General features: G+C 39.7%; 1 long non-coding RNA gene across 1 annotated transcript in view; it reads right to left on the minus strand.

The window, feature by feature from the left end:
- Positions 1–222: 222 nt before the first annotated feature.
- Positions 223–25,406, minus strand: part of LOC122800881 — a 1,528,016-nt gene continuing 1,502,832 nt past the window's right edge. The window contains exon 3 of the long non-coding RNA XR_006364654.1: positions 223–294. This is a non-coding gene — a long non-coding RNA (uncharacterized LOC122800881). The remainder of the gene's footprint in view (positions 295–25,406) is intronic.

The raw sequence follows: 25,406 nt of genomic DNA on the forward strand, positions 1-25,406 counted from the left end.
ATCACAAAATTGATCAAAAATACAACGTTCATCTACTCTACAACTTTTATACACAGTTGTAATGACAGCTAGCATTTGCTGATTTCACTTAACTTACTGATGCATGGAGGGTATTCCTGCATTCTAATCAAGAAGTATGTGTTTTTTGAAAATTGTAAGCTTGAAAGCAGTGGAATATGCATATCAGTTCATAATATAATGAAATATTTCACATACCTCTCTCCCTCTGCTGTTCTTCAAGCCTGTGCATCAACTCAATGCACATTGCTCTGTTTAGACTGTAGTCCTCGTCGTCTAAAATAAGAAAGAAATTAAATTAATTAATTAAATAACAAAGGTAAGCATTTTATAACCCACTTTCTAGACTGCTTTTCTGAAGAACTTTATTTTAGCACAATACTCAGCTGACATTGTAACATTCATATGTTAACAACTTTGAGCACAGACTGGAGGGCATGAGATTCAAACATGGAGATGAATCCTATGTCCAAACTCTAAACTTGAGACCTATTTTTCTAACTAACTCATCTGAACTGCAAAAGTATGTTTTACAGGCATTGAAAGGAGTTAATGTTATGACATAATTCTGATGGAGGATGGTATACTTAGAACGATCTTGGCTTAAGATTGCAAACTATGAACATGTGCTGTGTGTGTAGCTAAGCTGTTTTTAAATTACATTCATGTCAGCACTGGGTTCTGAGAAATTAACAGTAATTGAGATAATCCATTCCACATACAGTGTTGTAGCATCCAGCTTGTGTGAACAGAACCGTACATGTTGCTGTACATCACGAACACAGAGAGGTACGTTTGAGGACCATTATTCCTTACAATTGCACATCTCTAGTTAAAGACATACATCTTCCTTGACCTCACTCCAGCTGTTAGTTGGCCCATCACAGTCCCTCAAAATTACAGTCTGAGTCTGTTGTACAGTTGACTTCAGTATTTCATGACAAAGCAATGCTTCACAGCATTGTAAGCAGTATACAATATTAACCTACTAAATTTATCAGACATATAAAGGGAGTTATCCAGATGTACTGGCCCTGCTGATGTTAACGGAATGTTACAAATGATGGATATATCAGTTGTAATTCACTGAATAACTGAGTTATTTGCAACAGCACTCAAATTATATATTAATATCAATAACTGTAAAATGCTTTGCTATAAGAATGCTATGGGTATATGACATCAGTATAAAAGTTTAAAATATATGTGTCCCCTTTCAAGACTTGAACACACAATGTAGACAATTTAGACATGCTTGTCTGCATCCTTACAGGCTCAGCTAACACTCAGCACATACTGCTTATACACAAATGGTACTGCTCTTTAAATATTGTTCAACAACTGATCTTGTTAAGCCATTATGTATTGTAGCATTATTCCTAGAAAACTGCAGTGAGTCATTACCATGAACAACATGATATGTAATATGAACTGTAGCAATATGATTCTTGAAAAAAAAGGTTAAGGATCAGGTAACATTTTCCTATGTGGTTTTGAACTCACAAAATGCTAAAATGTAGACATACTGGCCAGTTGTTTTACAGGCTACTCACATTGAAAGAATGAGAGTCTGTTAGCCGTGGCATAGTTTGTGGAAAACCTGGCCTCTACAGTAATGCAGCAGTGTCATGCTACTAACATGATTCTGTGTTCCATGACTATGCACAGAAGATTGCAACCTGTGAGAGGCAGGCCACCAGTCCACAGAATCAGCAATCCCTGTCCTTGGTCCAAAACAGATGTCAACTGCTGGCACATATGCTGAGGTCTCACCAGACATAAGGCCTTCAACTTGAAGTCATGCTTCTTCATCTGAACATGGTGTTGTACACCCATCCATCTCCTCTATGATGCAAGCACTGCAAGATTTGTCTGTACATGATTGTGGCAGGGTGAATGGTAGTGTGAGATGTCAGCATGGTCAACTGAGACTATGTTAGTGTGTGCCCAACAGTGTAGTGCACACAGTTGACTCATACTAATTTGGTATCACTGTGTTGTGATAAATGTTTCTGAAATAAAAAATGCATTATGCTGTGCGTGATTTCTATTTTTTTCTTGTTATATTGTACAAATGTGTAGGTATAGCACTGATATGTATCCCTTGTTGTTGAACATCCAGTGATGAAACTGAATGACTTTGTATGCTTAACTGTGACAGTTGTGCCCTGTGTTGATGTTTTTATTTTGACACATTTGCATATGTTCATTGTAGAAAAGGTTAGGCTCATGTTATATGTGATGCTCAGTGCGTCTATCTAGTGGGTACTTGCCACTAGATGTAATGTGTGTTTCTGTTGTGGGGCAACACCTGAACATCAATGGTTAATCTTTGTATGCATGTATTGTTTAATCTTTGTATGCATATATATGTGGCTTGTCATGACTAAAATATCTGGGTCAGATGCTGCCATGTAGCCTGGGCCTGCACTTGTGGTTGCATCCTATGTTGCCTACGCCTGTGAGTTCTGTCCCCTAGGCCTACTGCTCCTACTCCAATAACTGGGAATGTCTTCTTCAGAGATTTGTGGTTCTTGTGGTAGTTTGCTTCCCTTTACCTGCAGCTGGAAGACTGTTATGTACTCAGGTTAGCATGTTGTGCAGCATGGCACACACCGTTATCATCTATGCTGCCTTTTCAGGTTTGTATTGCACTGCACCCCAGATGTGTCCAGACATCTGAACCTAGCTTTCAATACACCAAACACATGCTCTATGATGTTTATGGTTGTTGTATGTGCTCTACTGTAGGCCTTCCATGCAGGGTTGGGGGATCATGATATGGGGTCATTAGAAATGGTTCAAGAGGTTAACCACAGTCACCTATTGGGGGAGTTAAAATTTTTTTGTTCAGACTGGATATTGTTGATGGGAACCTTCAATTACATCCTAGCTGTATTCCTGCACCTACCTCCCATGTGTCTCTGGAATGACTCAAATGTGAGATCCAGGTTGAGACACACTTTTGTTTCAAGTGGTTGGAGTTTCCTCACAGGGGCTGCACAGACATGTGTGGGGCACACATGTTGAGACAGTCTGCACCATTTGTCTGCCTAGACAGTATTGGTTGATTATTTGCTGGTCTGTAAACTGGTTTATTTGCAACCTTGCTCTGACTCTAGGTGACTGCCTTCTAGGATGCATATTCACATCTTCATTTATGGCTTACATCACTGCTGCTTGTTGCAGTATATTAACAGCAGGTTGCACTGTTATATATTTTTCCAGTTTTGCTATGGATTTCACCATAATTCATAGTGTTTGCCTGAAATTCTTGGGGTCCATAATGTATGTACCAATAATTTCAGAAGTAGAATTAGTGTATCTGTTTGTTCAATTTGAGTTGCATTGTGTCTGCACCGCGTGTTTTGGAATCAAACTGGCATGTGTGGAATCCCTAAGTATCCTACACTGAATATTAAGTAGTCGATCTGCCTTCAGCATGTCTTCAGGAATCATGTCTGACGTAGGTGCACTGGAGTCTTCCTTCATTGTGCTGTGCTGTCTGTAAATACTTTCCATGAACTTTAAGGAATCTGGACCCTGAATAAATTCCTTACTGAATGCCTAATATTGTGAGATGTAGATTATTATTTCATATGAGCAGGCCCTCACAAGGAAAGCATGAAAAATGTAAATTGATATCAATATATGGGCAGTTATAGAAAACTGTGGAGTCTGACAGGTAGTATGGGTAATCAGTTTTACATGGCTGGTTACAGAGTTTAAATGGTCCAGTTTCCATTCAGGAGGGTCTGTTATGGTCCTGCACAGTTTGTCTGTCACACAGTCTTGCTCTGATGGAAAGTAAGATGCCTGAAGAGTGAGATGGTGCTTTGAAGCTATATCCCAAGCTAACATTAGTAGTCTGCCAAAGGGGGCGTAACCTGGTGCCCTCAGGATTATTTATGCACCACATCACTGTGGTATTATCTGTAACCACTTGAAGAGGTCCTGGTGACCAAAGATGGTTAAGAGACTTGAGTGCTTTAAACAGGCAAGCATCTCTTTGATATTTATGTGCTTACATCTGTCCTTGGTGTCCCACACCCTCTGCACTTTTATCTCTTCTGAAACTGCTTCCTAACCAAAGTCTGAAGAATCTGTGGTAACTGATTGATTTGGAGCAGAGATGGAGAAGGGAAGACATTCATTTAAGGATATCTGTTGTCTCCACCAAGTGATTTCTCTGCTGACAAACCCCAGTACTGGGATTTGAAAAGATAAACCATGTTGATGCTGGGACCAAGGAGATTTCGGATACCATGGTGTCTTTCTCATGTGGAGTCTTGCCAGGTTTATCATGAAAATTATAGATGCCATGAACCCAAAATCCTGAGGTATTCCCTCCCAGTGATTGAAGTATGAGTGGAAAAACAGAAATAGATCTAAATAAAGATCTATTTTTCCTATGGATGAAAAGCTCTTTGAACTGAGGTGACTAGTTGACACCCCAGAAACATAATCTTGTGTGAGGGTGGCAAGAAAGATGTTTGAATATTCTCTTGAAATCCCAGCTTGTGCAAGAGATCTCTCACCAAAAACAGAGATTCATGACATTTTGAAAAAGACTACAAAAATAAGAAAGTCATCAAAATATGGAAAAATGTGGATACTCTTTATTTAGCCTGCAATGGAGCTAGGCACTTTGTGAACACTGTTGGTGTAGTGGATAGTCCAAAGGTAAGGCAGAAAACTGATAATGTGATCGAGAGGCACAAAACCCTAAGAAATGCTTGACATCTGGCTGAATAAGAATGTGATGATAAGCATCTTTTCAGTATGATGATACCAGGAAACTTAAAAGAGGAAGAAGGGGCAACAGGTTATGAATTGACATCATTTTGAATTTGGACACTGTCGCAAAAAGGTTTAGGAAAGAAAGATCCAGGACTGGTCTACAAGTGTTTTCTTTCTTTGGGACTAGGAACATCCTTGAATAAAACCCCTTCCTCACCTGGGAAGGACGAGCTGGTTCTAGTTCTCCTTGGACAGCATACGATGAAGAACAGGTAGAAACAAAACAGTCTGATCTGCAGGTTGAAGAATGACCACTAGAAAGGAGGGATTTCCTCCCACTGCCACCTGTAACCTTGATGAATGATTTTTAGAACCCATTTGTCTGAAAAAAACCTGTTGCCAAAGAGAAAAAAAAAAAGATTTACACTTTCTGGAATAGAAAGAAGGACAGGGTTGAGAGGAGTCACAAGATCTTTTGAATAGTCATTCAGACTTCTTGGAGTTTCCTTGGTTTTGGACAGTTTGGGACTTTTTTGGAACCTTCTTGGCACTTGTTCTTAAATGCCTATCTATCTGAATTCTCTTGAGACTGCTTATTTTGTTTTTTGCCAAAATGAGATCTGGAGAAAGAAATTCCTTTAGACAATTTAGAAAAGTATTGATAGAAAAATCTTAGAGATTCCTTCAATCAGCTTTCCCTTTTTACCACACTTTTTGATAACAACTGCAGTAGAGGGGCAAAAAACTAAATCTTTATCCAAGAGATAATTTAAAATCTCTTTTTTTAACATCATCTGGAAGGTTCTGAGAATGCAGCCAAGCAAACCTCCTTAAAACTGTACCAGTAGCCATAGACCTGTAAATAAGGAGTAGATACCTATGCAATAGAAAAACTGAGTTATTTCAAACATATTTGATTTCTTCACAAGAAGAAACTGTAGATAAAACATTCATCATACTTTCACAAATATGTCAGAATAAACTTTAGCATATGAACTTGACATTTTAAAATTCTGAAACTCAAGGTTGCAGAAGTATATACTATTTTCCTGTATGTACCAACAATTTCCCCATCCATATTAGAAAGAGTAGGATTGAAATTAACTATCTGCTTGGCAGCACAGGAGTTAACTATAGCTATAGCTGCTGGATCAGGTTTGGGAATAGTGTATAAAAAATTAAAAGACTGAGAAACTTTATACATCCTATTTACCTCTTTAGGGACAACTGGCTTACTATCAGGAAAATTGTAGGAAGTAAGACAAAACATCCTCTAAAGCAGACAGGAAGATTGGGTGTAGGTTCTAGAAAATCCTTCTGTAACAACTCATAATATTTTTTGAGTGACTGAGAAATCTCATTGTTTGCCCACTGAAAACATTGGGATATTTTAGCAATAATCTCAGAGAAAGTGAAATCCTCACAGGGAGAATCAGAAATAGAGCTCTCCTCTGAGTCTGAATTAGAAATCTGAGGACAAAATCCAGAATCTGTCTCTGCATCGTCCTGTTCAGATTTAGAACCTTGATTTTTTTCAGGAAAGGAGGCATTCCTCTTTATTTTTCCAGAAACTACTCTACAAGAAGGATCAATATCCTGAATGAAACCCTGAGCCAGTCCCAGTAAACTAATCCTATCCAAAGAAATTTAAGGAGGAGTAGATACATGCTTGGTTTTCTAATTCTTTTTCACAAGGAAAAATAGTGCCAGCTGTGCTACTAATGGGCACAGCATTTTGACACAACAGAGAAACCTTCCTGTTCCCTCTTCCAGGACTGACAAGAGTGGTTCGCCCTTGCACACTGATGGGACCCCCAATAACCACACAGAACATGGCCAACCCCAGTCCCTAGTGGCTGTAAGTGCTACAGCAGAGGGATCCATGGTAAAATATGACTGATCTGAGGTACAACAAATGACCACAACTGAGTTACCCACCCATGGCTGAGAGAACTTGCTACCATGCTGTGGTGACAAAGGCTATTTGTTTAAATTTTTATTTTTGTGGCTAGAAGAAGGATTGATGGTGATAGTGACAATCTGTTCCATGGTCAGGGTGAAAATGATGCCTCTGTCTTGGAGAACAGAAGAATAGCTGGTTCAATTAGCACCCTGGCCAGTGTTATGAACCAGGCCCCCACCACCACATCTCTTCAAGTGGACAGAAAAAAAATTACTTCACTATAATAAGTGGTATGTGATTGGCTTATAAAAGTTAGCTCTATGCACTGTTGCAAAAAAAAAAAAAAAAAAAAAAAAAGGGTGTTCCTTCTCTTAGCCCACCAAACAGGCCAGATGTATAACATGCCCTATCCTTCCAGCCCCTGCCATTCAGGTACCATTTCTGTGCCCTGCCCCCACCATCTTTTAACATATTTTATTAAAAACAAAAAGCATTTTTTTCTTTTAAACTGTTGCAAACGTCTTTTTTACAAATGTACCAAACAGTTGCAACAGTTTATACCTGCCTGTACATAATACTTCAGCACTCATTATTTCATTGAAAAAAAATATTTTTAAACTGTAGCAAACAGTTGCTACAGTTTATACCTTGCCTGCAGGGTGCTCTACAGTACTTATGTTTAAGTTTATAAAAAGATTGTTTTTACTTTTAAACTGTAACAAACCATTTGTTACAATGTAGCATGCAGTTGCTACAGTTTAGACAACACACAGAGCATTACAGCTCTCAGGTTTGACAACAAATGCATTGCCAGCTTTTAAAAGCCCTTATACAATGACCTCCCATTAATATTCAAAAACATGCATGCTGATTGGTCAGCATACACGTTGTAAATCAGAGTTATAGTAATGGAAAAAGGTCCGGTCGCCCGGACTTTCTCCATTACTATAACTCCTTTTTTTGCAGCAACGGAGAATGCAAGATCTCCATTGCTTCACACTGTCTCGCTATGTTAAACCCATTTAACATAGCGAAACAGTTTGTAAAAAGCAACGGAGATCTTGCTTTCTCCATTGCTTTTGTCCACAGCTCTTATGTACTGCATAGGCATACGCATGTGCAGTACATCAGAACTGCCGCAGAATACCAGACAGCTGCGGAAGGGCAGCAAGAAGGCATTATACAATGCCATTATTTAAGAAAAGTAATTAATTTTTTTCTTAAATAATGTCATTGTATAATAGCAATAATCCACTTCTGGGTGTGGGTAATGCTGGATTTACCCACGGTTGGCTTTGTTTGGCCACTTGGGCTTCGCCCTCATGACCAAACCACACCAACCGTGGGTAAATCCAGCATTACCCACACCCAGGTGTGGGTTATTGCTATAGTATTACATTAAAGAGTGATTGGGATTAGCTGATCTCGCCCCTCAACACTTTGCACCTGAGGCTGTTGCCCTTCTTGTCTTACCATAGCTAAGCTAAAGCTGGGAAAAGCAAGCAACAATGCCAGTAAAACTACCAGTCTGCAAAAGTTATTTATTTATTTATTGACAGAAAAACACATGGTTTATTGCTATAGTATTACATTAAAGAGTGATTGGGATTAGCTGATCTCAACACTTTGCACCTGAGGCTGTTGCCCTTCTTGTCTTACCATTGCTAAGCTAAAGCTGGGAAAAGCAAGCAACAATGCCAGTAAAGCTACCAGTCTGCAAAAGTTATTTATTTATTTATTGACAGAAAAACACATGGTAAAAAGCACATTCAAACACTATAGCAGTCCCAAAACCTTAAAATAAACACAATTTCCCCACAGAAAATAGTTTATCAGTTAGATAGCACTACTTTTAAACTGACAGAAATAATGAGTACTCTGTTTAAAAGTACATTACATCAATACAGTCCATTAAACCACAACACTCCTAGCTTTAAAATAACTTTCCAGAAGAGGAAAGTAATAAAACATCAGTAAATATAAGAAAGTGGAAGGTTTTTCCCAAAAGGGAACATATCTACTGATCTAAGGAAAGCACAAGCCAAATGCTGATTTTCCAAAGACTCAGAGGAGTGTAATCTTAAGCAGCAGTAAAGCTCAGAAGGGCTTCTCACCCAAACTTGTTCTGTAGTCAGCTCAGCTTGAGCTGCTTGACAGTGTGTGTGAGTGGAAACTACTCTGAAGCTTTGTAGGTTGGCTGACTGTTATATCCTTGGAAGATATACCCATATAGCTAAGGTTAAGTCTACCACAGCAGTGGCCAATATAAAGAATATCACTATAATGTGGAAAATGGAAATGATGTCCTTTCCTCAGCATTTTGCAGTCTTGGAGTTGCTCCGTATTAGTAGTGGGGTGTGGGAAGAGCAGTGGGGAAGTCCCCATGTACAAAACAGATTTAATGTTTCTTTTTTTTTTTTTAAGTGTTCTTTTTTATCCATCTAGATGTCATCCACTTTTTGTCAACCAATCACTTGTCAAACAATTTATACTAATTTGGGTAAAAAAAAAAAATATATATATATATATATATATATATATATATATATATATATATATGTGTGTGTGTGTGTGTGTGTGTGTGTGTGTGTGTGTGTGTGTGTGTGTGTGTGTGTATGTATATATATATATATATATATATATATATATATATATATATATATATATATATATTATATATGCAGTCACACACACACACACACACACACACACACATACACACACACACATTATTAAGAGAAAAATAAGTAAATTCTCTTTTTAGCAGCTATTATTATGACATGGTTATCACAGTTACTTCAGCTATACTAACTACAATGTATACATTTATTGACAAATTTTACTTTTTGAAAAGCATGGATATAAACATCATTTACAGTTAGATAAAAGTTTTATTTTTACATTTTCTGACAGGAATTTTCTTGTAAAAATTTCTTCATTCAGAGAAAAGTAAAGAAGTGCAAAATGCATGTTTATATTTCTTGCCATATGTTTCGTATAAATGTCATCTAGCAAGAATTCTGTAGGACTCCAATGTTGTCAAAAATATTTGAAGAATTATGTTGTAACTTGTTCAATAATATGTAGTCAGAAAAAAAAAACATGCTATACAGAATAGTCAGGTATATTCAAGTTCAGTTTGACTTGTTCAGTCACACCTTTACCGCATAAAATATAATTACTAATATGATATATTAAGTTAGGTTATACAGATCAGCAAATAGTTTATAGATTAACTGTTCAGCATAAAATTAGTCAAACAACTACCCTCCCAGTGACTCAGCAGGGACATTGTTGAAAGGATACTTTCAGCTAATTGCATTTTAGTTTGAGGTCACTAAAAATAAAAAAAATATATATTTTTATCCATATGGCGGAGATCGTAGATTTCATTATATGAGTTGCAATGCAAGCAGAGGTACCACACCTACACCAACATATTACAGGTGTAGGAGTGGCTAATGTAGAAAAAAAATATCTTGGAATGCCCACACCTTTAGTTCCCCTTAAGGAAATAATGTACACATGAATAAACTAGTACAAAGTAAGGTTTTAGGAATATATTAAATTCCTGGAAATGTGGACAGACTTTCAAATGATGGCTAACAAATTCAGAGATGAAAGAATCATGTTTTTCTGGAACAGGCATAATTAGTCTTATATTTCCAGTTTAGAATAAATCTTTTTTTCAGACAGTAGTCATGATTAACTGTAAAAATGAAATTAAATTATGTTATTTCACAAAAATATGTGCATATTGATGAAAGGTATGAAATTATGTTCATGGGTTCATAGGTTGGTACTAGGCTATCGGCCCACGGGCCTATACAAGCCTAGCCATAACAATTCCCTGGATATTTCTTCCCACAGTATTTACTTCCCTGGAACCCTGCCTAGCAGGGTGACTGATGTGATCTCCAGGGTGAATTTCCTATCTCCCATCCAATCGTCAAGGTTCCTTTTGAAGACGGCCAAGGAGTGCTCTTCTTGACATGTATGGGCAGTCTATTACAGAGTATGGGGATTCTCTGGGTCAGGAACCTATCCCTCCAGCATGTTTTGTTCATTGTGATGACAAGGTTTAGATCTCTGGAGTGTGTGGCTCTGAGGGATTGGGATTTCTTTAAGTAGAGCATGTCCAACAGCTCAGGGTTTGGCATGGCCTTGTATGTTAAGCAGAGATTGCCTCTGAGTAGGTGATATGCCACAGAGTATAGCTGGAGTTTTTTTATATGGCCAGCATAGGGCATCTGCTTTAGGCCTGTGATTCTTTTAGTGAGGTATTTCTGTGGCCTTTTCAGCTGTTGCAGATGTCTTGTGAGGTACATACCAAACAGGGCATTGTACTCTATAATGAGTCTAATGCGGGATGAGTACAGTGGGACAATGACCTCCTTTTTTCTGAATGAAAAGCCCTTAGTGATGAGGTGTGCCACATAGAAGGATTGATTGACTGTTGTGGTGATGTGGTTATCAAAGGTGAGACTACTGTCCACCTGTGTCTCTAAGTCTCTCATCACACTTTCGGTGTTTAGTGTACTGCCACCTATGTAGTAATTCATGGGTACATGTTTTTTCCCAAAGGGGATAACTATACATTTCTTGGCATTAAGCTTGAGCCCATGGCTCTGGCACCAATCATCTGTTTCTGTAAGGCCCTTTTGTAGAATAGCCACATCATTTGGGGATTCAATAATGGCTCCCAGTTTGCAGTCATCTGCAAACTTTGTTAGCCAGAGTCCCTTAGTGTTGGCCTGTACTTCAGAGATGTAGATGCCAAACAAGAGCGGTCACAGGACTCAACCCTGAGGTACTCCACTTGTCACTTGTCTGGAGCTGGATTTGGAGTTGGCTACTTTTACAGTCTGGGTTCTGTCAGTAAGCCAGTTGACAAACCATTGAGTGACATAGGGATTTATGCCCAGATTAGTAAGTTTATCTATGATTCCAGAGTGAAGGATGGTGCCGAAGGCCTTGGTGAGGTCCAAATAGGTTGTGTGGACTGCCTTACCCTCATCCACCGCTCTGGAGACTGATTCAAAGAAATCAATCAGGTTCAGGAGACAAGATCTGCCCTTTACAAACCCAAACTGGGTGGGGTCCAGTTTTTGAAGGTTGCCAATGTCTTTGTTTATAAGTTCCATGATAATGCATTCCATGCCCTTGCAGATCAGGCTCGTCAGACTGATGGGACAATAGTTTCCGGGATCCAAGGTGGATCCCCCCTTGTGGAGTGGGATAACTGTAGCTGTGCACCACCCAGTGGGCACGAAGCCTGAGGTGAGGCTATGATTAAACATGACACTTAGGTGAGGGGCCAGTTCATTTTGTAGTTCATGTAGTACACAGCCCAGGATGTCATCTGGTCCCATGGATGCTCAATTCATAGCTTTGAAGAGTGCGTTTTCTACCTGTGTGGCCATGATTACCAGAATTGGTAATCTTATGGTATTGAGATGGGTCCTTTAGGGGGTGAGAGGGGGTGAAGTTGGCACTAAATCGATCTGCCAGGAAATTGGCAATATCCTTGGGATCAGTATATTTAATGTCATTCTGTTGTAGCGCAGATCATATCTGAGCATTGCCATTTAGATTCTTGACATAGCTATAGAATGCCTTGTGGTTGCCTATGGAATCGTTGGCAATTTTTTTTGTAACTGGCTTTGGAGGATATTATGAGGGATCTCTGCTTCTTACTGAGGCTGATAAGGACGTTTTTTGCATCCTGGGATTTTCCTCTTTTCTGCAACAGTTTCTTTCTTCTGTTGTATAGTTTATTTATGGCAGGGGACCATCAGATTGGCTTCCTTTTTTTGGAGGAGAGCATATTGGTTCTATTTGGGATGGCATGATTCATGCATGAGTGGATGTGCTTGTACAGTGCCTTAGTGTAGGATTCAGCAGTTGAACTTTCAGCTCCAGTCTACATGGGTGTCATGAAGTTTGTCACTTCTGACTTGAGCAGCATGAAGTTGGCTTTGGAGAAGTTTTTTACGGAGGCTTCCTTACTGGGGGGTGGGGGGATGTAGATGTCAAGGGTGATTTGCTTATGGTCAGACCTGACCAATGAGGGGGTGACCACTGGTGTGGTGCATCTTTCTGCCATGTTGGTAATGACCAGGTCTAGGATATTGGAGCTCCTGGTGGGACAATCAATTAGTTGATCCAGGGCATTGGAATTTATGAATTCGAAGAACCGTTGGGAAAAGGTGTTGGTACCCGAGTAGTTTTCCCAGTTAATGGCAGGGTAGTTGAAATCACCCAGTACTAGGGTGTTTGTTTGTATCTTAATATTTTCCAGTATGTTTAGAAAAGTGTAGTGAGAATCCTGAGGCATTGTGGGGGATCTGTAGCAAGCTACAATTTGTATTGCAGTCTTACTTAGTGTTAGTTGCACCTGGAGAATTTCAGATGCATTCTGTTGGGCAACTAGCCTGGAGGTGTGAATATCCTTGGTTAATATTGACACTCCTCCACCTTTAATGTTTCGGTCTTGTAGCCTGGTATTGCAGGGGGGCTCTCTGGAGTCTTGAACCAGGTCTCAGTTACTGCACAGATATTGATGTTCTTCATTTTTAGGAGTGTCTCGAGAGAGTGCATTTTGAGGTTTAGACTTCTAGTATTGAGTAGCATTAACTTCAGATTTTGCATGCTTGCATCTGTTACGGTGGTGGTTTTGTCCTTTGAACCTTGCCTAAAAAGGCACTATAGGGGTGGCAAGAGCTTTAGCCAGTAACCTGAATCCCAGGAGTGACAGGTGCAGGCCATCTCTGGCAAAGCATCTTGGTTTGTTGATCATGTCATCCCAGGTAGACAGATACTGGATCCCCTTTGAATGACACCAGAAGCTTAGCCAATTGTTGAAGTCAGTCATTTTGTTCTTATACTGTGGTATCATTCTGGGTGAAGGCAGGATGCTACTTAGGGCTAGGGTCATACCTGCCTGGGCCACATGATCCGAGAGCTCTTCCAAGTCTCTTTTCATGTAGTCCAGGGAGATATGTCTCAAGTCATTCACTCCAATATGGACAATGACAGAGTCGTATTTGTACTTGTTGTGGAGTGACTTGAGTGCATGCGTTATGTGGCAGATCCTGGCACCTGACAGGCAGCTGACTGTAATTTTCTCCTTGCTCAGCCTGGTGAGTGGGACATCAGTGTGCCTGACTATAGAGTCACCTATAACTAAAGTGCTGGGTACATCATCTTGCCTTAGGGGCTGTTGTTGGGTGGCACACTGGTGTTGTGAGCTATGTTTCACTTTGGTTGTGACTGGTGTTTGTTTGCTTTTCAGCTTCGGAGGTCCTTGTTGCTTGGAAAGGTTAATGTTAAGGTCCTCCACATATGTGGGTTTAGTGTTGCTATGTGTGGGTGTTGATGGTGTGGGTTTAAAAGGGTTATGTGTTTGTTGCTTGAGGTGTAGTGCAGGTGTTAACCTTCTCCTCTTCACTGTCTAGCACAATCTTGGCTGGAGAGAGCTTTGCTTCCAGTTTGGCTATATGAGTGCATCTCTTGCAAGTTGTAGTATTGGGTGGTAGGAGGAGAGGGTTGTTTGTGTACAAGAGGCAGTTGCTGCATTGCTTCAGTATGCCCAGATTCACTAGGTGGACAGGAGAACTCACAGGAAGCTGACCCTTGGACATGTCTGTTTAGGTACTTTTTTGTAAAGTACAAGAGCTGTTTTCCCTCACCTTTGCAAGGTACTTTGCAATTATAGGCTGTTTATTGCCTATGATTAATTTCTCCTTATTAACAAGGAGAGTTGAGTGCTTGTATCAGTTTAAGGCTTCCTAGTTTGTTCCAGAATGTTCTAGAGCAAGTGCTAGTCACAGGGGTTCAGATTTTAGTGCTACTAATGAGAAACCAGTTGGTTCTAAGGGAAAATTTGAAGAACAGACTTTCTGCCACCTGGAATAGTTTAACCGTAGCCCCGCGGTGCTGCACGATGCAAAAAATGCACAAACACGTGCGTTTTTAAGCCAGAAAGTTGAAAGGGATAGAAATCAGCCCAAAATGGCTAAAATTACAATTTCAGAGCTGGAAACCACTTTTCTAGTGTTAGACAGGCAGTACAATGCTTACCACTCCCACTGGTAAGCAGTAGGACTTCCCTCTACCAAAGCAAGGCCTGGATAGCCAGAAAGTTGAAAGGGATAGAAATCAGCCCAAAATGGCTAAAATTACAATTTCAGAGCTGGAAACCACTCCTGTAGTGTTAGACAGGCTGTACAATACTTACCACTCCCACTGGTAAGCAGTAAGACTTCCCTATACCACAGCAAGGCCTGGATAGCTCTGAACACAGAAAACAAAGTCCTGAAACCAGCAAAGCCAGGGATCAGGACTATACTAGCTAGGAAAGGTGGGAAACAAGCAAACAAGATAGTATTTTTTTTTTTTTTTGTTAAAACAGGCTAAACAATGCAGTGGTGGTGCTGCTGTAGCGCTGTCGCCTCACAGTAAGACACTGACCGGTTCAACTCTCAGCTAGAGCGTCTTCTGCATGGAGACATGCATGAATGGGCGTACCTTTGTTGAAGGTTGTGTGTTAGGGCTGGCAACTCAGCACGTAAAAATCAACTGCCAATCATTAGTGGACCGGAGTTCCACTGTGGCGACCCCTAACCGGGAAAAGCCAAAAGACACAACAGGCTAAACAATGCAATAATACACTAAATAAACACAGAAATGGCTAACGCACTTGAGTGTGTAGCCCTAAACAGTAAGTACAATCAAAACTCTACAAAATTAGCAATTTAAAACTTTTTAAATGAAGGAAGGCAAGTGCACAACTGAAAAACATTGTTAACATCTTCTTTGGATATAATTTTAAAATCCTAGAATGTAGATTCTGATCTTGCAGTTATACTGCATAGGAATTAATTACCTGTGACAGGACATCTAAATATGGTGTTGCTATTTATCAGAACAGCAGCATCATTTCCACAACAAAAATGCTGTATTTTAAGTAAGAATTAATTGTGTTCAGCAGATCCTTAAGGAAGCACAACTGCTGGTTGATATTTTCTGCTAGTTCTTGGCTGAAAAAAAGCTAATAGATCATCTGGATAAATTCCTTATTGAATATCTAATAATTATGAGATATACATTATTATTTCATGTGAGTAGGACCTCACAAGGAGAGAATAAAACATGTAAATTGTTAACAATATGTGGGCAGTTATAGAAAACTGCATACTCTGTCTCTGAGAGGAAATATGGGTAACCAGTTTTACATGGCTGTTTACAGAGTTTAAATGATCCATTATAAACCATCAGATAATGAGGTGTTATGACCCAGGTGACTGAAATTTGTTGCTCAATTTGTAGGTTCATCAAAAGAGGAAATCATCACTACAATGAGGTGTTATGCACCCCTCATATAAATATCATCTCCCAGCTCCCCTTCACTTAAGTATACCAAATCTATGGACACAAAATCTCAAAGACAAATTCAAGCCCTTGGTCTCCCTGTAAAGACACCTGGTAATACTATAAGAGTTCTGAGTTTGTCTAATGGCTGTTTTTAATCTTTTCACTTCAGTGAATTGGGATTTGACAGTTTGCCTTTCAACCTGTTGTTATACACTGTGTTGTGGATGTGATATTAATAAATGCAAATGTACAAGACTTCAAATACAGGGACTCTTCTTCATTTAATATGATGCTCTTCTTCTTTCGGCTTTTTCCTGGTTAGGGGTCACCACAGCGGAACTCCGGTCCACTAATGATTGGCAGTAGATTTTTATGGTGCCGAGGTGCCAGCTCGACACCCAACCTTCAACGAAGACACGCCCATTCACGCATGTCTTTCAAACACCACTCGACCACAGGGAGGACATGCAGACTCCACACAGAAGGCGCTCCAGCCGAGAATCAAACGGGAGAACCTCTTGCTGTGAGGCGACAACTATACCACTGCACCACTGTGGCTTCTTCTTCATTTAATGTGTAATAAGTGTAAATGACAGGTACTGAACTGCTCCCCTTAGGTTTCCTGGTTTAGTGAAGGAAAGCATGGAAAATCAGCAAATCAAAGTCATTATGTAGAATGAAGCTGATATAGTGGGTATTAAGAACATCACATGTCAGAATGCTGCACGAATCGTCGAAAGTGTCAATACTGCTCATCATGGAGTGGTAAGAAGACCTTTTAGAGGCCTGGTGTCTTTATGAATCTAGAAATTTCACTGGTTAAAAAACACTAAGAACTCTAAGAGCATGAGTGCACTGATTGTAAACTCGAAAGTTTTGTCTTAGATATATCAATGTAAATTACTGCTTTAAGACGTACCAGACTGAATAATATATTCGTTCATGTTCTGTGATTTTGACATAGCTTGTTTGTTGTGCTGTGTTTCTCCTAAATAGGCTTTATGTAAAATAATTAGATGTGCATAAAATAGCTACTACTTTATGAAGCATTTCAATGGCACAGTAACTAGATCTTATGCGAAGTGGGTCTGAGGTGAGCAATCCACTAATATCTAAATGGTTTCTTAGCTATTTTGAGATGAGGGTTTTAGGAACCTACAGATGAAAGACTATATAGCCTGGGAAATATATAGTAATACTAAATCTGTCAGCAGGTTTAGGAGATAATGAGATGTAGAAATGTCTCTAAAAAGAAAGGAAAGTGCTGGCAGAGACAGATAAAGGGTCTTTGAAGTCCGATTATAAAGCGAAATGCATTGTTTAATGAGTGATAAGTATAAGCCATCCTCAACAAAGGAAAGCTTTGTTAAGAGGTTAATTATTTAGAGTATGGTGTTTTCTTGAGCTAGTAGAGAAGTGTAAAGAGAAAATATGCCCTTTCCTTTGCCTTGTGCTGGAAATCTGCTAGTCACAATAGCATTTTTAGTCTTGAGTATAGAAAGTGTAAGAAATAAATGGAACTCAGATGGTTATATTCCTGTTTCTTTATATCCCAGTTTTTGATGTACTTTTTCTATGAAGCGTATCCATCTTAACTTCAAAAATGTAAGAAGCAGAAGGTGGTATATTTCAAATACTAACAGATAACGCTCATGCTGCTTGAGTCTTATGTTGTTATATAACGTTGTGTGTCTCTTGTTTGCTTTCTATCATCAGATATTTAAACAACTGTGTTCTCTCATTTCTCATCAGAAATGTTGGCACTATCTGGTATATGCAGATCTTACGCAACACAGATGGATAAAACACTATCAGTACAAAATGTTCTTTTCAGGGCATTCGTTTGCATACCAAATAAAAGTCTGACAGTTTTCATCATGTGATCCACACCCATACTCATTTCCATAAGACAAAGTACGTTTTCAAAATCTGAGAAAGGTCTGTCATATTGTGATTGTTTGCAATGGGTTATGCAAATCATGGAACTGGTGAAAAGGTACTGTGGAATAAAATTTTAAAGCTGTTTAACACAGTATGCATTTTTGGCATCTCTCTCATTTACTTCCAGCATCATATATATCCAGAAAGGATATACATATGTCCATGTTACTGCTTCAGTTACTGCAACATTAAACTGATATTGTTTATCTTTAGAGCATGTTTTTACAGGATATCTAACAGAAGCAATAAATTAATCTAGACGTACACATAAAGGCCTTTATTTCTTGTCAGGAACATAGAATGGTAGTAAAGTATTTGGGCTATATCCTTTCTTTTTTTTATCCTTTCTACTAACTAAAAGACATTGTTAGATATAAAAACCTGAACCAAATGCAACTGTGACAGTGCATAACAACTGATTCTTACTGCGCTGGTCGATAACATAAATTAATATGACAGTAAAATCGAATGTGTTCTTATAGGCTGAATCACTGCAATAGTACATACAGACATTGTGCAAAATACTGTACATTGTTTATGCCAAATAATATGCATACTAGATATGGCTAATGTAGAATGTGGAAAGTGCTGGCATGGCAGAAAAGGTCTTCAAAGACATTTCCCTTTTGTCACTGTTTTGAATCTCTTTGGTGCTCAGCATTTAGCTTTGCTTGAACTCTGCTTTATCAGCTATAACTACTGGCATAATGCAAACGTGTGTAGTAGTATCCCTGGCCAACTGCCTTCTTGTCATAGTCTACCCTTTCTTAACAAATTCCAAATTCTCATGCATACGACAAACTCTTATCATATAATACCTACATTACATTTTTTGAGATAGTACTGCATGTCTCAAGTATTTACACCATGCATTTTTCTTCCACATTTTGCTTCTGAAAATAGTCAGATGTATAGTTTTATAATGTTGTGCATCTCTGAATGCAGAAAGACAGGGATTTAACAAGTGATAAAAGTTTGAAACAAATCACATGTATAGAAGCTGCAGAGATGTATAACATTTTCAGAAAAGTTATGCTGATATCATAGGATGCACACATGAGAGATGTTGTGGCTAAGAGGCCTATTTGTCATTTACAAAGCTTAACAGAAACTGCTATTAGTAACTACCGATACACTGTTGTGCTGTCTCTTAGATAAATGCGGTTAAGATTAAGGTGAAGGGGTGGTTGGGGAGGAAGTGAGGTAATGGTAAGGAGGAGGAGTTAACTTAGCTCTGTGCAGTAACTGTGGGCTGGGGGAACAGATTTAGGAATGAACTTGCTGCTGCTGCAAGTGTTACATACAACATGACCAGTATGTACTTCAGAGAACAGGTAGGCCTCCAGTTAATATTGGTTGGCAGTGAAGAATTTGTGCCAGTGTCTGTGTAGATTTTTTTATCTCGTCTATATGCATATTAGAATTTTATGGTTTAATGGCTTGCGGAGTATGATTTTCTCATATACATAGTATAGTTTTATGGTTTAATGGCTTGCGGAGTATGATTTTCTCATATACATAGTATAGTTTTATGGTTTAATGGCTTGCGGAGTATGATTTTCTCATATACATAGTATAGTTTTATGGTTTAATGGCTTGCGGAGTATGATTTTCTCATATACATAGTATAGTTTTATGGTCTAATGGCTTGAGGAGTATGATTTTCTCATATACATAGTATAGTTTTATGGCCTAATGGCTTGAAGAGTACGGGTGAATAGTGTTTTGTTGTTATGTATGCATTACATTGTGCTGTGTTACTGGTTTGGGTTTGAGCTTTATGACTGGAACATTTTTGTATTTCATTTGGTTCTGGAAGAGTTTCTGGTGGTGTGATTGCTGACTGCCTTTTCTGAGTTTTTCAGTAGTGTGTCACAAGCCTTGTATGTAGCTGGCTCATCAGTTGGGTCTGTTATGTGGTGTATTGGTTGGTTTGGTTATGGCATCACTCTCGGCTTGTTTGTCATTTCATTGATGGTTGGGTTAAAGATGGAGTAGTACAGCATGGTCTCTCACTGTTGGGTGGTTTCTTTTGATGATGAGACCATGTTTTTGTAGGAGAAGAAGTCCCGTGGGTGGTTCACAAGCTGTGAAGCACCAACTAGTAATGGTTGCTTGCTGTGCATGTACAGTTGCAGCTTTAACCACTGGGGGGAGGGAGAGAGTGGCTTTCCATTCAGCTATTCTGAAAGACTCAACAGATGATTTTTTAAGAGGAGTGGCCATTATTAGGTTGCAAGAGCGGTTTATGGACTTGCACACCCTCATTATTCTAGGCTTGTTAAAAAAATGTTTATGACTTCTTCCAATGATGCATAACACCACCTCAGCTGTCTAGATTTTGGAGTATGCACACAGTTTTACCACATAAGTTTAGTCTGCTTCACAGAAGTGATTGTTTTCTGGAAAACACTGAGGATTATAACCAATGAATAATGCCATGCAGTGCAATTTCAGAATTCATATGTCCAGAGGTGCATTGATTTTTTTCTGGAAAAGCATGCTATTACACATCCTGGTTTGTTAATAATTTTCCTAAGGTTATCCCATCCCTATCTCAAGCCTTGGTGGATGAGTTGGCAAAGAGGTAGGCTGAGCCATACGGTCTTGGGGGGGTAGAGGGATGAAAAGTCGGTGAAGGCGGTGAGTGCCTGTCATCAGTAAGGCACATGTTGCTATTAGCCATTGTGTTGGTCACACACTCACTTGTGCACTGGGGAAGCATTTCCAGGGGTGTTTATGGTTATAAAGGGAGGAAGGTTATAGGAAAGGGGGGCAGATGATGTGTTTTAAAAAAAAACATGTCGTAAAATTGTGTGGGTAGGTAAGGCAGTTAATTACACCTTATAGAACTATTCTTAGGCCAGAATAGTTGAGAATTCTTATGTGGAATAGACTGGAGCATTACCAATGTGTTTTTTCCCTACTGACATCTTCCCTACTTATTGTTTTCTTTCTTTTGTAGATGGGGGGAGCCCACAGCCTGAAGGACACATGGGCAAGTATCATTGCTCAGGCGGAGGAGTAGTTGTTAGAAGTGCCAGTTTGGGGGTTCACTATATCAGTCAGAGCCAGTATGTCTAGGAGGAAATTAACACAGAGGGATGTTTTTTTCTTACCTCACATGTTCCTACTTCAGTCAAAGAGAAGATATGGAAAGGTGAGTATGTAGACATATTTAAATCAATTCATGTAGAGGGAGTATAGCATCTGGTGGAAGCTGACATGTTGAATAACAAGGACCTATTGCCAGCATTAGTGACATTGGGTCAGAGGAAGGTCGGGAGGTTTCAAGCAAGGATGTGGGACAACTGGGTACTTGGTCTTGTGTATTATATGGCAGTTTGATTAGAAAAGGACAGTTCACAGGCTTTAATGCTTTGGCTTATTTTCTCACAATCTGTGAGGCTCACCAGCTTCACCCTGGGAATGCATGGATGTGTTATGATCAATGGTTCCACAAACAGAAAGCTGTGGATCAGTCAATGAGATGGGAAGTGAGACACCCTGATATTTGGCTGACCATGATGATGGATAGTTGGGGTGATTTTCCCGGTTGGGTAAGCTGTGGGGGGAGATGAGCACGGTGTGTCAGGCATTTAACATGGTTCGGTGTATGTGGACTGCTTATAGATTTTTGCATACTTGTTCGATCTGTTCTGGTGTGCACCTGGCATCACAATGAAGCCATTGGGAGGGGAATCTGATATATGAGGATGTGGCAATTACTGATACTGGGTCCTTTCCCACCCCAACTCAAGGGCTGCAGTGGTTTAGAGAGTGGGGTATTTTTCAAGGGGAAAGGGGAGGTATTTCCTTTCATGGGCAGAGGGGCAAACTGGCTTTCCCATTCACCCATTAAGGTGCAGGTATTGTGCCAAATGTTGAGGCACGTTTTGTAATCAGAGATTGTGGCTGAGTTGATTTCTAGATTTTCTGGGGGGGGGGTTCTATCAAATCCAGGGTTTGTGGTGATGGTTTGGTTTGTAAACATTTACTTCCAGTGCATGGGAACGAGTTGATATTGAAAGGTTTTGATGAGAAGGAGTTGTATGCTATCAGATTACTGGCCCCTTTCAAGTTCCCTCCCTTTGACAACTTCAAAGTGTCAATGTTGGGATTGGTCCTGGTGAATTTCAGTTGATTCATCATTTATGTTTCCCATAAGGGGAGTTGTTCAATGACTTTATTTGCAAGGAAGATGCAAAGGTCAGGTACGCGTCATTGGATGATGCAGTGACAATGATTAAAGGATTTAGGGATCCCTGGTTAGTAACGGTTGATATTGAGTCTATGTTCTATTTGCTGCCTGTGCTTAAAGATGAGTGGCCATTATTGGGTATGATTGTAGATGATCAGTTTTATGTTGACAAGGCCATGCCATGGGTTGCTCAGTGGCTTGTGCCATGATTGTGAAATTTAGCTCCACTCTTCAATGGATCTAGAACAAAGGGTGGGCACTCAGAAGGCCATACATTATGTAGATAACTGCCTTTTAGTAGGTGAAGCTTTTGAGGGGGCCACAGGAGGCATGCAAGTATTTCTTGTCTTGTGTGAGGAGTTGGGCATTCTATTGGTGAAGGAGAAGTTGGAAGGCCCTGCTAAGGCTTATGTTTTTTGGGGGTTGACAGTAGATGCCAGGTTGGGCTTGTTCTGTCTTCCTTTTGAGAAAATAGAGTAGTTGAAAGGAAAGATTGCATGGGTGATGACTAAAGATAAAATGCAGATCAGAGACATCATGGAACATTTGGGTCTCTTAAACTTTGCATATCAGGCAAGTAGTCCTGGTCGAACTTTTTACAGGTCAGTGGAATTTTTGTTAAAAGGGGGAGAAGTAAGCATCACTGGGTGAGAGTTAGCAAGTTGGTGTGATTAGATTTGGAATTGTGATTGTCCTTTTTAGGTCATTTTAATGGCATTTCATTTTGGCAGAAGGACTGGTTCAATCAAAATGAATTGCAGCTGGATGCTGTGGGGGGAAAAAGAATGGGGGCATATTTTAGCAGGGAATGGTTTACAGTTCATTGGCTGGATGATTGCGAAGACAAGTGGAAGAAAGATGTGGCCTTTTTGGAATTTATGCTTATTTGGGAGACTACCCCATGGTGGTGGTGCTGCGGTAGCATTGTCACCTCACAGTAAGACGCTGTCCATTTCGATTCTCAGCTAGAGCGTCTTCTGCGTGGAGACATGCGTGAATGGGCGTACCTTCGTTGAAGGTTGTGCATCAGGGCTGGTAACTTGGCACGTAAAAATCAACTACCAATCATTAGCGGACCGGAGTTCCGCTGTGGTGACCCCTAACTGGGAAAAGCCGAAAGACTCAACAACATGCTTATTTGAGAGGCTTCTGTGGTTTGGCAAGACCGACTGTGTGAAAAGAAGGTGGTTTTTAATTCAGACAATTTTGCAGTGGTTTGAGTGTTAAAGTCATAAAATCTAAGGTGCTTTTGTTAGTTTTATGAAAACTGGTTTTCCAGAGTCTGTTGATAAATTTTTCTTTTGCAGGTGTACACTTGTCAGGTACTAGGAATGTGATTGTTGAAGCCTTTCTTGCTTTCAGATTCACAGGTTTTGCCAGCTGGTCCAGAAGGTACAAGGCAAACCAGTCATATTGCCAGAGGTGGTATGGCAAGTTGGGCTGAAGTGACAGGATGTCTGATTCAGCAATTGTGCATGGACTCAATGAGGAAGATGTACGGTAGGGGGATACCTGCATTTGATGGGTCTGTATTGCAGTTGCCCGATAAGGAGAGAGTTTGGTCAGTGAAGTTGTTGCTGTCGTACTTAGCTAAGGCTTGGATGAAGGGGAGGGTTGTCCAGTAAGTTAAGATGGATTTGGCTGCTGTTAGCATTTTTGTGCAGGTGGCAGATTTACAGAATTTGATGAAGTTGTGGGTGAGAGCTCGAATGTTGAAAGGATGGAGTCAGATTAATGGTAGGAAGACTGATATGCATTTACTGATGATAAGGCAGGCCCTTAAGGTATTGTTGATAGGCTTGCAATTATTGAAAGGGAATTCTGTGTATTATACACTGTGAATTACTTTGTCAGTATGGATGTATAGAGTAGCGTTTATGGTGAATGAGCTGCTGGGTTCATTGGTCTGGCAGGATGTTGTTATAGTTGCATCCTCTTTGGACATATGGTTGCACCTCTAAAATTCAGATCAAGTAAGCAAGGGTGCACAGATTGTGTTGTGGGCATGTAGGGATGACTCCATCTATACAGTGTCATGGGCAAAGATGTTGCAGTTGTTGCATGTTAGGAAACCGAGGGATTTAGTTTTTCAATTGCATGGTGGAATGGTAATAGGAGATAATCAGTTTTTCTGTTTGATAAGGAAGTGTTTTCAATGTGTAGGCTTCTGTGGAGAGAGGTTTTCTACCAAATCTTTTTGCATTGGACGGGCATTGGATTTGGCAAGGGAAGGTAGGTCAGCGGAAGTTATAAGGACAGTGGAGGGTTGGTCATCTGGGGCCTTTTTGTGTAAGAAGATTTATGGTCTGTCATGTTTAAATATATATATATATATATATATATATATATATATATATATATATTTTTTTTTTTTTTTTTTAGGTAGAACAGTGGTCATATAGGGCCACTTCTATGTTTATTGGGCTGCACAGTGTGCCATGATTAGGCCTGATGGAAGTGAGCTGAGGTTGCTGCAATACAGGTGAAGAGTGTTTTGGCATGGTGTTAGAAGACTCAAATGACACCAGTTCGAGGATGAGTTTGCAGACAAATGTGTTTGGACTGGGATCCCACATATTTTAGTGGTCCACTTAGAAGGTAATGACTTAGAGGTTATTCCAAAGTGACAGCTAGAGTTTAAGGTGTTGAGGGACTTGGCAAGTTTAAGGCATAGATTTCTGTCCATGATTATCCTGTGGTCAGAAATTGTGCTGTGCTTGGTTTGGAAGAATGTGGGCAATTTTATTGTTATAGAGTGTGCCCGGTGCTTAGTTAATCTTAGGCTTTCGAAGCATTTGGGTATTTATACTGTTGACCATAGAGACTTTGATGATAAGGATCCAGTGTGGTTTGGGAAGGACAGAGTACATTTGAGTGAGTTGGGTTTGGACTTGTTCATTGTACACCTGTCATTGTTTTTGGAAAGTCTGGTGAAAACATTCTAATAGTTTTGAGGGAGAAAAGCCTGGGTCAGGCTGGTGGCAGAGAAGAGGGGCAGGGTGTTCCTCTTTTGTCCCCCCCTCTGTTTTTTTATGCTTGGATCTTACAAGGTGGTTGGTTGTTGAATGAGGTGAGCAGTGTCATGTTGCTTCTGCTTCTGGTAGGAGTTTTGATTAAGGTAGCAGTTGAGGTAACGCTGCTTACCTCGTGGTGGGATAGAGGTGAGCAGGTGATGCTGCCTACTGTATTTTTGTTTATGTTTGACATTATGTATTATATTTGTGATTA

This window comes from Protopterus annectens, chromosome 4.part1 (assembly GCF_019279795.1).
Source record: "Protopterus annectens isolate FY-2018-M chromosome 4.part1, PAN1.0, whole genome shotgun sequence".
NCBI lineage: Eukaryota > Metazoa > Chordata > Ceratodontiformes > Protopteridae > Protopterus > Protopterus annectens.